Raw genomic sequence first — 15783 nt, forward strand, 5'->3', positions numbered from 1 at the left:
GTGTGTGTGTGTGAGAGAGAGAGAAAGAGAGAGAAGGAGAGAGAGAGGAGAGATAAGGAGAGAGAGACAGAAAGAAATGGTGTAGAGACTAGCTATAGTTATAAGAAACATTAATCGTGCTCTGTTAACTGTTTTGTTCTGATTAAAGAAGGCATATTCTGATCTGGCTGGGAGTTGTAAGCAGGACCTGAATTAACCTTGGAATGCAGCCCATTCTCATCCAAGGACTGCCTATCATCATGGAAAGATTAGCCCACATTGCCTGTAATCTGTAACCATTATACTCATTTTAATTCCTTTTGCATGCCCATTCTTATTCCTTTTGCCTACTTCCTCATGTAATCTTTGTCTTTCTACCAGCTGGCTTACGGGGGGCGATGGGCAGAGCAGATTTTCGTGTATGACCTGCTGCTCTCTCATACTCCTGGCATTATTGGAATAAACACTCATATATGATTCAACCCTGTCTCTGCTTAATTGGCTTAAGTAGTGACAGGCAGCTTGGACCCATTGGTTGTTCGGTTTCAGGGGAAGTGTGAACAAACAGGGCAACATAGTAGACCCGATGAGCTCCTGGGGCTGCATAGCAGGCCTGGCAAGTTACTGAAAGTAACCACACAGGATGGTCTGGTCATAAATTCCTAACTGGGCAGGTCATGGCCGATAGTCAGATCCCAGGCCTATTGCTTCCTTAGCAAAGGTCAATCTTTACCTTAAGTGAGCTCTGCCCATTGTCCTTATGCAGCAAGGACAGCATATCTTTGAATATCAGAGTAGTTTTCTTTTCCTGCCCCTCAAAGGTACAACCATGGTCATGGGAGCACAAGACCATGAAACTCCTCATTGTTATCGCCTGCATACCATCTCCATGTGCGATAAATGCTAGCTACCCTGTACCCACCAATGTAAGAAATATGGTTCTCCACTTAGTGTTTTATCCAATCCTAGACATTGCTTCACTTTCTCCTGTCTCCCACCTCCAATAGAGTCCAGGTAACATTCATTACATCTTCTTTGATTCTAAGTGTATAAAATAGACTGCAAAACTGCCACTTTCAGGAGCATTTTCTCTATCTGTTGAGATCTTGCTTTCAGGCATGTCCTCAAAACTTTGCTTCATAAATTTTTATAAAGCTTTCTATAGGTTTGACCTTTTTTTTTTTTTTTTTTTTTGTCAACAGGAGGAACTTGTTCCCTTCCTTCTACTCCATCTGAAGAGGTGGCATGGAGTCTGTGTGAAAGGCAGGGCCCCCTGGAGGCCAGTACCCTGCACTACCTGAAGGGGTCAGGAGGGTTGAAGAGCACCTCTCCTGAAGGGACCGCGTGCACACCACCCAGGTGGGGCCAGCAGGAGGGTTGCCTCTTAGGGTGTCCCTCCCCCTTCAACAGTCGTCCTTCCTCTGCTAACAGTGAAGCACTAGAACCCACTCTGGACATTAAAAGAGGGGCGCGGGGCTCTGGAGGGCCTGTCGCCTCAGGGGGCTGCTGGGCTCTAACAGGCCCAGTGGTTGCTCTTGTTTCAGTGAAGCCCCACCTATGATCTGAGCTGCTCAGTGCGGCCGCAAACCCCAAGACTGAACATGAAACTGTCTTCTCTGTGTGAACCGGGACCACGAGGAAAAGCATCCAGGGCTTTGTTTTTCCCTTTTGTGAAGGAGAAACGGGTCAAGTTGTTGATAAGCACTGGCGCTGACTTGACACAGGAAATAGGAACCATAGGGAACCATCCCACTCACATTTATAAGACTGTATGAGGGAAGGCAGACACTGCGAACGCCCTTTCACTGATGTGGACTTGCAGGTGGGAAACTCTAACTCGTGGAAATGCCACTCCGCTTGTCATTCCTACCAGTGAGGCCTGCAGGCTCTGTACACAAAAAGTATCGGTACCTCCCTGAACCCTACATCCGAGTGGCTTTCCTGTGTGTGAAAATCCACGAGGGAGTAGATGAAACGCAGGATAGTGCTGTGAGAGTTTGCTTCTATTTAAAGAAACAAAACTTTTCTGGGTTTCCTAAAAGTAGACTACAACATCCAGGACTGATTGTTATTACTGGTTCTGAAGGGTTTCAGAAAAGGCCTCCCCAACATGTGCCACGTTGGCGTGTGAATTATTTTGAGTTGAAGGCAGTTAAGACTCTGGTGGCGCATGAGAAACTTTCACCTCTCCCTTAAAGAACTTAGATTTGGGGGTTTGCCCTTAATAAGAGTTATTACCAGAAACAAGTTTTTATGACCTAGCTATCGGGCAGGGCACACATCTAATTACTGAATATCTGTTCTTTTTATTGTTCTGCAAATGACCTTTCTCTCCCGCGAGGCCCCAAGATACCTTACCTCATCCTTAGCGCAGAATGCCATATACACCTCATTTTAAATTTCTGTCTCTGAACCTCATTTATTTATGGGGTCTCTGATGCTCTCCTATTGATTTGATTATTAGTGGAAAGTTTATTTCTCCCCCACAGTTCCATAGCTATTGTCTTCTTTATTTTGTTTAATATTTTTATTTATTTCAGAGAGGAAGAGAGAGGGAAAGAGAGATAGAAACATCAATGATGAGAGAATCATTGATCGGCTACCTCCTACATGATCCTTACTGGGGATCGAGCCCACAACATGGGCATGTGCCCTTGACCAGAATCGAACCCGGGACCCTTCAGTCCCCAGGCCAACACTTTACTCACTGAGCCAAACCAGCTAAGGCTACTGTCTTCTTCCCTTGGAGTAAAAGTGTGGACAATGAGAAGGTGCATTTTAAGCCATGATTTGATATTTTCTAGTCAAACCACAACTTTTTTGGCTTGATAACATTGTTGGTGATACCTAAATTCCATCTATAGGTATCAAAGGTTTAGTACACTTCCTCCCACCTGAGCTAACCAATGACATTCCTGCTCAATAACAATGGTGCTTTGTGGCTGGTTCTCATAATTAGATTTTTCCCCAAAAACGATTCCAAGAAAATTTATCTGGCATGTGTCATATAGTCAGGAGCTATTTCCTTACCCATCTTCTTCTGTCATTGTTGTCTTTCGTTTCTGTATATCCTGTTTTGCCTTTTACCATTTCTCTGTTTCACACAGAGTCCCTTCACTTATATTGTTAGGAGGCCTCCAGAGTCATGGCATTTTCTCCATGTTGAGATTTTCTTTATTGTTTGCTGTTTTTGTTTCCTTCCAGGTCTAGACATTCAACATTATGTGAATCTTAGCTACCAGTGTCTTGAGAATGATGGGTTCATTCCCTAAGAAACTGACACACATAAACTCAAATTACAAGAAATAGCATAATTTATTATTATTAGTTTTTCTCTTTGAATTTTAATCTTTGGGACTTAAGGCACTGTAGTCCTGCAGGGGTCAGAGCTTATCCTAAATCCTCACTTTCTTTGGTAAAAATGCAAGTAATGTAAAGATAAAGGTGAATTAGCATGCCCCGTTAATGGAGAGGAGGGCTATTTTACAAATTACATTTGTAAATTAATGAACATGATACATCACATCAAAAAAAAGGATAAAAATTATATTATTATTTCAATAGATTCAGGAAAGCATTTGGCAAAATTGAACATCCTTTTATGATAAAAACTCATACAGAAGGCACATGCCTCAACATAATAAAGGCCACATATGACAATCCCCCAGCTAATATACTCATGGTGAAAAGCTGAAACGTTTTGTCTAAAACCAGGAACAAGATAAGGACACCCACTATCACCACTTCTATTCAATTTACTATTGGAAGTCCCAGCCACAGTAATAAGACAAGAAAAAGAAATAAAAGGTATCCAAGTCAAAAGACAGAAGTAAAACTCTCATTATTTGCAGATAACATGATGCTATATATAGAGAACCCTAACGATTCCACCCCAAACTACTCGAACTAATAAATGAATTGAGTAAAATTTCAGGATACAAAATCAATATAAAGAAATTTGTTGCATCTTATTTTATTTATTTATTTTTTAATTTATTGATTTCAGAGAGAGAGGGAGAGAAACATCGATTTATTGTCCACTTGTTGATGCATTCATTGGTTGCTTCTTGTATGTGCCCTGATCAGAGATCAAACCTGCAACCTTGGCATATCAGGAAAATGAGAAATCTGTTGCATTTTATACATTAATTACAAAAAAACAGAAGGAGAAATTAACAATCCCATTTGCAGTTGCATCAGAAGCATAAAATACCTAGAAATAATTTTAACCAAATAGGTGAAAACCTGTACTCTGAAAATTATAAGACACTGAGGAAAGAAATTGAAGAGGATAAAAATAAATGAAAGGAAATAACATGCTAATAGATTGGAAGGATTAATACTGTTAAATATTCTTACTATGCAAAGCCATATACAGATTTAATGCAACCCCTATTCTCCTCAGAACTAGAAATAATCCTAAACTTTATATGGAACCATAAAAGACCCAAATAGCCAAAGCAATCTTGAGAAAGAACAAAGTGTGAGGTATCACTACCCCTGATTTAAACTGGACTACAAAACTATAATAACCAAAACAATATGGTACTGGCATAAAAACAGATATATAAATCAATGGAATAAACAGAGAACCCAGAAACAAACCCTTGCTTATATGATCAATTAATCATGACAAAGGAGGCAAGAATGTACAATGGGGTAAAAACAATCCCTTCAATAAGTGGTGTTGGGAAAATTGGATAGATACATGAAACAAAATGAAAATTAGTTGCTTGGGGTTTTTTAAAAAATGGGCAGAGGACTTGAATAGACATTTTTCCAAAGAGGACACTCAGGTAGCCAACAGACAGGAAAAGATGATTAACACTACTAATAATTAGGAAAATGCAAATCAAAACCAAAATGAGATAACACTTTACACCTGTTGGAATGGCTGTCATAAAAAGTCAACAAATAACAAGTGCAGGCGAGGATGTAGAGAAAAGGGAACCCAAATGCACTGCTGGTTGGATTGTAAATTGGTGCAGCCACTTCGGAAAACAGTATGAAAATTTCTCAAAAAATTAAAAATGGAGCTGCCATAAAACCCAGCAATTCCACTCCTGTGTATTTATCTGGAAAAAAGACACATCACTAAGATATGAAAGCAAATTAGGTGTCCATTGATATATGAATGAATTAAGAAGACATGACATATAGATAATGGAATATAGATAATGGAATATTACTCAGCCATAAAAAAGAATGACATCTTGCCATTTGCTACAACATGGATGGACCTAGAGGGCATTATGCTAAGTGAAATAAGTCAGACAAAGAAAGACAAATACTGTATGATTTTACTTATATGTGGAATCTTAAAAACATACACACGGAAATAAATAAACAAAATACCCATAGATGCAGAGAACAAGCCAATGGTTAACCATGGATGCAGAGAAAAGAAAAAAAAGCAAGCAAGCAAAGGAGATAGTGCACAGGGATTTTCCTATTTGAGATGGGCTAGTCAGGGGAGGCCTTTGAGATGGTGACATTTGGGCAGAAACTTGAATGAAGATGGGGGAGATAAAAGTTGAATTAGAATGCTATTAATAGAGAAAGGGGTGTTTTGACAAAAAAACAGCTTTCTCCCACCCCATCTCCATTTGATGCTGATCAAAATATATCACTGGCCATTTAGTACAAAAAAATTAAAAAACAAAACACAAATGCAATATACTGGTACACAGACACATAAAGGAATGGGAAAGAGAAAATTAAAGACTAGAGAAAACAAAACTCTGATTATTTGGATATGGTGGGAACAAATTCTTATTTTCTAACTGAGAATGTGTCCTTGTCTGTGCATCTGAGTTCTGGGGTCAAGAAGAAAGTACTCTTTTTAGCAGACCCCTCGTTTTTGCTGCCCAACAGATCGATGTACCTTCTTCCTCCATTTTCAATAGTGTAGGTATCTGTTTCATTGATTGGCTCTCATCAAGTAGGATCTGATTTAACTGACAAGCCCTGTCATTCACTACAGGCTCCTGCATTTGAAGGCTTGACTGGGGGGAAGGATCCACTTCCAAAGTGGCTCACACACAAGCCTGGCAAGTTAGTGCTGGTTGTTGGCAGGAGTCCTCAGTTCCCCACCACAAGGACCTCTCCCTCTGGCTCCATGGCTTCCCCCGGAGCAAGTGATCTGAGCCTCAGGTTTTGATGCAATGAAAGGAGTTCCTGCTACAGCAATTCTCCTGGCCTATTTCCCACTCACTCTTGCCCATGGGAGGAAAAGGAGTTTCTAGTTGGTGAATTTCGAGTCCGTTTCTTTGGAGTTGTTTTATTTTGGAGCAATCATTTTCCCAGGGTGCAGGCATTCTAATCTGTTTTTGGCCAAGAGTAGAGGGCCAGCTCTCTGGGAAGTCCTTGACTTGTCCAGCTATGCCAGTGACTGGGTGGGTAAGGCCATCTCATTGGGGCGAATTGATAGTAAGCCCACATGGCTGTGGATGTGAAGTCATGATCTCCCATCAGCACTTCCAGTGATATGGTGAGCACCATCGACATGACTATCATATTGCCTACTTCTGAGCGCTGGAGGGGAAGATAGGGCCTCTTTAAGCCTCAAAATTTGCTGGAAAAGAATAAAATTAGAGTATTTCAGCCAGTTATTTGATGCACTAAATTGCTTTTCTGCTGGCTAAATTTTAACACCCTCAAGGCTTAGGGTGTTACTTTGCTCAATTTTTTTCCTTAGAGCCTCAGGCTTCTTCCAGAGCAGGGTCTCAGTAGGGAAGGCCCAGGGAGTGGGAAAGAGTCATTTTTCTTCATTATTCTTACCCTCAAGTCCTCTCACTTGGTTTGGCAAATGCCTAGTGGATGTAACAATGTGAGAAACACCAACTAATGAAAATTTTTCTTGCAGACTTGTGGACCTCAATCTCTACTTCCTCTAGTAGTAGTAGTAGTAGTAACACTATTTTTTTAAACATATTTTTATGGGTTTCAGAGAGAGGAAGGGAGAAAGAGAGAGAGATAGAAACATCAATGATGAGAGAGAATCATTGACCAGCTATTTCCTACACTCTCCCTACTGGGGATGGAGCCCGCAACCTGGGCATGTGCCCTGACCAGGAATCTAACCATGACCTCCTGGTTCATGGGTCAACACTCAACCACCGAGCCACTGGCTGGGCAGTACTTGCTATTTTTGAGCCAACCATTGAACCATAAGCTTTACATGCATTGTTTCTTTTTTTTTTTTTTTTTAAATGGTGCACGATTTTTGTCCAGTTTCTTCCCGCATCTCCCATTCCCCTTTCCCCCCCAAGAATAGTCAGTCCATTCCCTTTCTATGTCCCTGATTCCCTGATTCAACCAGTTCATTCTGTACATCAGATTATTTATTCCCTTGATTCTTAGATTCACTCGTTGATAGATGCATGTATGCATGTTACAATTTGTATCTTTACCTTTTTCTTCTTCCTCCTCTTAAAGGATACCTTTCAGCATTTCGTATAATACTGGTTTAGTGGTGATGAACTCCTTTAGCTTTTCCTTATCTGTGAAGCTCTTTATCTGACCTTCAATTCTGAATGATAGCTTTGCTGGATAAAGTAATCTTGGTTGTAGGTTCTTGCTATTCATCACTTTGAATATTTCTTGCCACTCCCTTCTGGCCTGCAAAGTTTCTGTTGAGAAATCAGCTGACAGTCGTATGGGTACTCCCTTATAGGTAACTGACTCAATATCTTGCTGTCTCTCATCTTCTGGCACCCCTATTATTCTGATGTTGGTACGCTTGAAGCTGTCCCAGAGGCTCCTTACACTATCTTCGTATTTTCGGATTCTTTTTTCATTTTGCTTTTCCGGTTGGGTGTTTTTTGCTTCTTCGCATTTCAAATCTTTGGCTTGATTCTTGGGCTCCTCTGGTCTGCTATTGGGTGTAATATTCTTTATTTCCGACCGTGTATGCTTAATTTCTAGTTGTTTCTTTATCATAGCATCGAGGGTCTCATTAGTTTTCGTGAGGCTCTCCAAAAGTTTATTGCAAGCCCTCAAAATTGCGTTTTTTAGCTCTATATCCTCCATTTCTGTCATGTTTTTTTGTCTCCGCATTTTTTATGCTTTCTTGGTGCACCCCCTAGTGGTCTTTGTGCGCAGTCTTGTTCTAGTTGAGCCTTGATTGTTGTAGTTAATACTAGAGGGATTTGACCACCAGGCCGACTGGCTGTGTGAATCAGCTGTGTCTGCCGCGGAAAACTTCTGTCCTCTGGGGAGGTGCTAATCTAGCCTTTGCCTGCGGCGATCTGGCAAATGGCTCTGCGCAGGGCTTGGGCGGGGCGGGCTCAACAGGGCGGGCGGAGGGAGTGGTTATGGCCCCTCTCAGTCCCGTTCCCAGAGGCTCTGCTTCTCAGAACCCCCGGAACCGCTGCAAACCTCGGAGGGAAAGCTGCCTTCCAACTGATGCCAGACACTCCCGCTTCTCCCGTTTGGGTCCGAGTCCCCAGCGATTCGCCCGTATCTGGAGCTCAGAGTCTGAGACTCCCCCCTGACCGAAAACGACAACCGCGCTCTCAGCCACCAGCCCGCTTTGCGCGCGCACCTCCGCACCTGAGTTTTTTCCACACTGCGCCTCCTCTGAGCCTCGGTGTGCTGTTATTTTTCCTTCTAGTTGAAGAGTCTCTCCTCAGCCAGCCTTCCTGTGGTTCTGGGTGATGTCCGTTCCGTCTTTTAGTTGTATTTTTGAAGTGGTTGTTTGCGGCAGCAGTCTCCGGTGTTTACCTATGCCGCCATCTTGGTCTCCCCGGAAATTCTCTACATGCATTGTTTCTGATCTTTACATCAGTCCTATGATATAGATACTATTTTTGTTTTACAGTTGACAATAGTAAAGTTCAGAGAGATTAAGAAATGTGGTCCAAGTTACACAGAACAAGACTGGACCCCCATCTGTCTGACTCCAAAGCTCATGCTCCTCCTAGTTTGTTATATCTCTTTGAGGACCTGCCCTGTCTCAGCTTTTTGGGGGTGGGGAGGGCAGTTAAGGAACAGGAGGTTCTTGTTTTCAAGGCTGACTGACTCCTCCAAGGGCAGGATGGTTCACAAATAACCTAGAAATTCAGGGCAATGTAGGCTGAGAATTCTACTTGGAGGTTTACCCTTCCACCACCCTCACCCCCCGCACCCCCCCAAACACCCAACCAAGCTATGAAACTGTTACTGTACCTATCTCAGTGCCAAGCGGCCATCTGTTCAACCAGGAGGTGCCATTATCTTTATGGTTCTTTAAAATGGCCATTGCCTGAGCAATAGAAATTGAATTTGATAATGGAAGATGGGATTCTGGGTCTCAGAGGGACCGTATCTACATTGCTATTTTGTCTTTCTATGGCAAAAGGAGTTGAAAACAACTCTAACATTGAGAGGGAAAAGCAGCAATTCCCTTAATAGATGTTGTAGGCAGAACAATGCTTCCCCAAAGACGGCCATGTTCTTCTTCCTGAAACCTGTGAATATGTTACCTTACCAGTGGGCGGCAAACTGCGGCTCGAGAGCCACATGCGGCTCTTTGGCCCCTTGAGTGTGGCTCTTCCACAAAAGACCACGTGCAGGCGCGCACGTACAGTGCAATTGAAACTTCGTGGCCCATGCGCAGAAGTCGGTATTTTGTGGAAGAGCCACACTCAAGGAGCCAAAGAGCCGCATGTGGCTCGCGAGCCGCAGTTTGCCGACCACTGCCTTTACACGGCAAAGGGAGTTCTCAGATGGGATGAAATTAAGAATGTTGCAGCACAGGAGATTATCCTGGATTATCTGGTGGCCCTATGTCATCACTGTTCCTTCCCAGGGAAAGAGGGAGGCAGAGGGTCAGAGATTTGACAACAGACGCAGAGGCTGGAGTGATGGGACTGCTTGCTGGGGGCTAGGAGCCAAGGGCTGTAAGAAGCCTTCAGAAGGTGGAAATAACAAGGCAGCAGATGCTTCTTTAGAGCCCCCGGACGCAACAAAGCTCTGCCGACACCTGCATGTTGGCCCAGTGAGACTCATTTCAGACTTCTGACCTCCAGAACTGTAAGAGAAGACATTTGTGTTGCGTGAAGGCACTAAGTTTGCGATAATTTGCTGCAGTAGCAATAGGAAACTAATACAATGGGATACTCTCTACATTTCTCAGCTTAATCATTTATGCAGTTGGCCGTTAACCATCCTGTCAGAAACTGTGCCAACTGGTGACCCAGCCATTTAAACTTTTCTCACACAAGAGGCAGGGTGGCATATGATGTCTGGTGTAGCACTTTATTATTGTAACAGTCTCTTGGGAAAATGAGCTTAACAAATCCTGTTCCATATTTTTTCTTTTTTAATTACATTTTACTTCCAATATTATTTTGCATTGCTTTCAGGTGTACAGCATAGTGGTTAGACAATCATGTGCTTCACAAAGTGTTTCCCCTGATATTTCCAGGACCCCCCTGGCACCATATAAAGTTATTGCAATATTATTGGCTATAATCCCTATGCTGTACTTTACATCCCAGTGACTATTTCGTAATAATCTTGTCCATACTGATAAGACAAGAAGTCTTTATAGATGAAAACCATTTCGGGGAGACCACCGAGACGCCTGCATATCCTCTTTCTTACTCTGAGGTATAATAAGTACAAACAGTGGCAATGTCACTAACAGATGTCACATGTCCATGTCCTGCTTGTGCTCTTGGAAAACAAAGCACGCCCTATCACCACTGGGACACCCTCTCCCCCCCGCTCCTGAGTCAGCTATTACTGACGGAACTCTTCCAATGATACAGGAACCAAGGTGCAAAAAGTCAATGACTTCTCAGCAGGCTCGGAAGGAAACCGTGCAGCGAAGGCAAGCTCCTCAAAGCTGATGCCGTCTGTAGGTGTGGCCGGTTCATGACCCCGGGTTGGGACACCAGTGGGCAAAGAGCATCTGAACTCTGCTTTCAGCGGAACACTTTAGAAAGTGCCCTGTTGGTTAAAGGCATCAACCGGCTAAATGCCAGCCAGCAAGATAACGATTTAATGAACTCCTACTGGAGCTGGTGGAACCCAAAGCAGTCATTTCCTGGTAGAAACCTAGACCACAAAACAAATCCAATTGATTTCTGCCCACTCCTCCGGAACATTCTCTGTGAAAGTCGGAAAGAGCCAACCGGTGCTAGCTGGTTAAACCGGGATCCTCAGGAGGGCTGCAATTTGCCAGTGCTTCTGGGGGCCAGGTCCCCCTCAATCCTTGTGGCTCTGGTGCAGGTGTCAGGCCACTTCCAGACTCTTGCTCCCCTCTGTGCTCTCGGCTGTCTCCTCCATGAACATCAGTGAGAGCTCTTCCATTCATTCATTAAAGGCTGCATTTCATTTCTCTTAATGGGTGTTTATGCAACGCCCCACATTACGGTGAAGTCCCAAAGAAGGCATTCCTGCTTCAAGCACTGAAAGTGATTTGCTAATGCTTGTCAGAATTTCAGAATTTCACATCAAATTAGTCAATCAAGTCACCAGAAGAAGATATTAGAGAGATTTTGGCGTTTCCATTTTACTGACAGGACTGGATCTGCTTTCCTTTCGACATATTCTCTGAGCCCCTCCAATGTGCTGGCATGCTTTGAGGACGCGAACTATCCTAATGTGACTGTGTGCAATCGGGACACTAGAGCTGTACCTCAGTAGTTTCCCAGATTGTGCACTGTTTGGGATTATTTACATTTCTAATATTTCATCGGTAGAAAGATTGCAAAATGAACTTTAATGAAAACTGAACTCTGGGTAGGCATTCTGCCAGATGTCTTATTTAATCTACAGAATAACTGCATTTGGGTCTTCTGATAACCAGATGCTGGTTTATCAGGGAGTAACATCTGTGAACCATAAAAAAAAAGGGGGGGGGGCGGCGGGAATGGACTGGCAGGGAGAGAGGCCCAGGCCATAGCACAGAGCTGATAACTTCTAGGCCAACCCAGCGGGGGTGGGGGTGGGCGGGCTCAGGAGACTTTGGACAGACAGGGCCAGGCTCTAGTGCTCTGCTGTGTTTGGTCACTGGCTGAGCTCTACACAGGAGGAGCCTGGCCTTATCTCAAATGATGTGGTAGGTCCCTGGAGCTGGAGGTCGTCATCTCTCTGTGCCCTTCATGGCTGAGGAGCAAGTCCTTTCTTGAAGGGGGTCTGAGCGGCACCTCCTAAGTGGCACAACTCTCCGCGGGAGGCACTGCTGTTCCGAGTAGGGAGGCGAAATTTACCTCTATCCTCTAGAGCAGTGGTTCTCAACCTTCTGGCCCTTTAAATACAGTTCCTCATGTTGTGACCCAACCATAAAATTATTTTCGTTGCTACTTCATAACTGTAATGTTGCTACTGTTATGAATCGTAATGTAAATATCTGATATGCAGGATGGTCTTAGGCGACCCCTGTGAAAGGGTCGTTCGACCGCCAAAGGGGTCGCAACCCACAGGTTGAGAACTGCTGCTCTAGAGTTTTAAGTGACCGGGAGCCCCCAGAAGGAAATGAAGACCCAGGGAAAGGCTGAAACCTATATGTTTTCATATTAGGATGCACAAAGAGGGTAATTGTGGAGAAGTAACTGTGTGGGGAGGCTAACATTATTAACAAGGCCCGTTTGTATCCTCTTAGTCACCGCTTGTCCTTGACGATAAGAATGCTACTTGCCTTCCGTACAGGGAGGGCATTTTCTCGGGGGAGTTTTTATCTCCTGTTTTCAGAAACAAAGGGGGAGATTAGAATGCCCTTCTCGCATCTGCTGTTTTTCAGGTGCCTTTGGCTCAAAATAATCTTTTTTTAAATTTATTTTTATTTATTTTTATTTTTTTTATCAAAATAATCTTAATGACAAAGTGGTCTATTCTGGTTGGCATATCCTGCCATCCTTCATATGCTTATTTCACAGAAAACTAAAGCATGGAGACCTTAAGTAATTTGGCTAAGATTATATACCTAGTAAGCAGCTTTATCCATAATGTTCCAAAACCTCTCTAACCAGACTAATGGAGATTTGCTGCCTAGGGCTTCTAACAGAGAAGACAAACTAGGTGATAATCAGTACTGGGCACAGAATAGGTGTGTGAAAAACAATAAATGTGCTTAATTACATCAATTTAAGCATATGTGTTTTAGTAACTAGGGCAATGAAGGTATAGATGCTCCAATGCTGTGTTATTTATTCTAAAAGAAGTCTTCCACTGGCCTTTAGAGTTCTTTAAGTTTTACCACTCACCCTCCTTAAAGATCAGTCCATTATGTTGTAAAAACCTGAGTAGGGCACACAATAAGCTTTGCTTGGTCATTATTATCTCAGCTTAGTTTTCAAAACATTTTCTGTAAAATTCATTTACACTTGGCTTCCCTTTTGTGCAGGATTCATTTATTCATTCAACAGGTATCTATAGAGTACCCTCAGGCAGTGTCCAAGACCCTTGTGACAGTAGAAACTAAAATTAACAGAAATTTCTGTCTTTCCGGATCTTACATTCCCGTGTGGAAGACAGACAATGAACACAACAAAAAAGTAAATTAGAATGAATTGTGCCAAAAAGGAAAAAGACAAAAATAAGAAAGGGGGATAGCAAATGTTATATAGCAGGGTCAGAGGAGGTGAATTATATGACATTTTAGGTAGGATGGCCAAGGAGGTCTCATTGAGAAGCTGAGTTTTAAGTAAAGACCTTAAAGAAGTAAGGAGTGAGCCATGTAACTATTTGGGGGGAGGGAATAGGTAGAGAGAACCACATGTGCAAGGGCCCTGTTGTAAGACAATGACTTATATGTTCAAGGAACAGAAAGGTGGCAAACAGAGCTGAAATGGAGAGGAGGTGGAGAGGAAGAGGGAGTAGAGTAGGATATAAGTTCAGAGAGTTAACAGTCATGCTAAATATGGTCTTGTAGGTCAGGGTCAGTACTTTGGCTCCTATTCTGTTATGCCCAGATTTCAGGATCCCCAAGAAACCACATCAGGGAGCCAGCCAGGTCCGATGCAAAAGCATAAGAGTCTTTATTCGAGCTAGCTCAGCTCCCCCACCTTGCCGACGCAGCAGCAGGAAGCAGAGAGAGAGCGAACTCTGTGTGGAGAGGGGTTTTATAGGGGGTTGGAGTAAGGGGAGGAGAAAGGGCTGTGGCCTTGCCGATTGGCCAGGCGCAAGTCGGTGTCTTGTTCCTGGGTGTGGCTAGCAGAGGCTTAGACTTCCGGGAAGAAGCTCCTTGCCAAGCACATGGCCAAGGTAAGATGGAGCACTTACCCTGGGGCAAGATGGAGGGCCTAGCCCTTACCCTGGGGCAATTTAGGTTAGAGAGTTAACAGTCATGCTAAATATGGTCTTGTAGGTCAGGGTCAGTACTTTGGCTCCTATTCTAAATGAAATGGGAGCCAATGGAAGATTCTGAGTGCAGGAGTGACATCATCTGATCTTTAGGTCAGTGGCTTTAATAGGATCTCTGGCTGTGGGGTGAAGAAGTAGCCCCTGAAAGCTTGAGAACTAGAGGAGAGAAAAATACACTGAGATGAGGCACAGCAAAGAGCACTATGGTGCTGTGTGCCTAGCCACAGAGAGGAGCCGTGCCAAAGAGGGAGGGATTCTAATAAAAAAGTGGCGAATCCTATCTATTTTAAAATTCTACATGGGGAGATCTTCATTCATATTCTACTTCCATTACAAAATTCAGTTTATTATTTAGTTTAATTAATATTTCAGTTGACAAATTCTGATGTTGGCAAAGATGGGTGTAAGATGGTTTTGGTTGGCTGGTTCTGAGCAGACTCCATGAACTACCTTGGCAAACAAGAACTTCAAACGGTTAGAAGGTAACATGAGTGTGCTCAACATGAAAGGGAGTGAATGAGAAAACACCTGAAAGATCATGCTTCCTCTGGCTGGTGTGCCTGCACCTTGCAGCCTTGACTAAAAAACGGCCTTCCCTCTCTGAAAGGATTACTTGCATTGTTCTATTCTTTTCCTTCCTACATCGATATTCTTGCTTCCCGAGCAGGTCTCCAAGGCAGGGTCAGAAATTATAGAAAGCAGGTATATTTGCAGGCTGGCAATTTAATCTGCTCTAAATAATACCCCAGAGGTTGTAGTTCATGCCTTTATTTTGACAGAGGCCCTGAGTAAATGTCACTTCCTCAAACTATAAAGAAATACACATATAATAATCAACTGTTATCTACAACTGAAATGAGTAAAGTCCACATAGCTTGGAACCAATTAAAAAACATTACTGCTAATCTCTAACCAAGAATCAGGAAATTAGTCTAGATCAGACAAAGAATAAATGCAAACACAATATATTACATTTGAAACTGAACAACTTTGCTGAATTATGAATCCCAGAGAAGACAGAAATGATGTTACCTAAATATAAAACTTATGAGCTGTACCATTCTTGATGACTGACACTAGCAAACTGATAAAAAAACACACACATATTTAGATAAATATTCTAAGAGAATTGAAAGACAAGAGAGTAGATGAAAAGGACGGTAAAGGAAACAACTACTACAAACAGTGATATTATTCAAAGGCTGTTGATTGGGTTCTATTTGCAAAATTCATTTTGAATTAATAATAGTAAGTAAAAAATGAACAAGACTGAGAATTTACTAGCATTTTTAAAAGCTCCAGCAGCTTATCTGCTAATTAAAGATAGCAATGATCATCTTAACTACTTGCACTATTTTAAAAAATATATATATATTTTATTGACTTTTTACAGAAAGGAAGGGAGAAGCATAGAGAGTTAGAAACATGGATGAGAGAGAAACATCAATGAGTCGCCTCCTGAACACCCACTACTGGGGATGTGCCCGCAACCAAGGTACATGCCCTTGGCCG

Source organism: Myotis brandtii, unplaced genomic scaffold (assembly GCF_000412655.1).
Source record: "Myotis brandtii unplaced genomic scaffold, ASM41265v1 scaffold115, whole genome shotgun sequence".
Taxonomy (NCBI): Eukaryota; Metazoa; Chordata; class Mammalia; order Chiroptera; family Vespertilionidae; genus Myotis; species Myotis brandtii.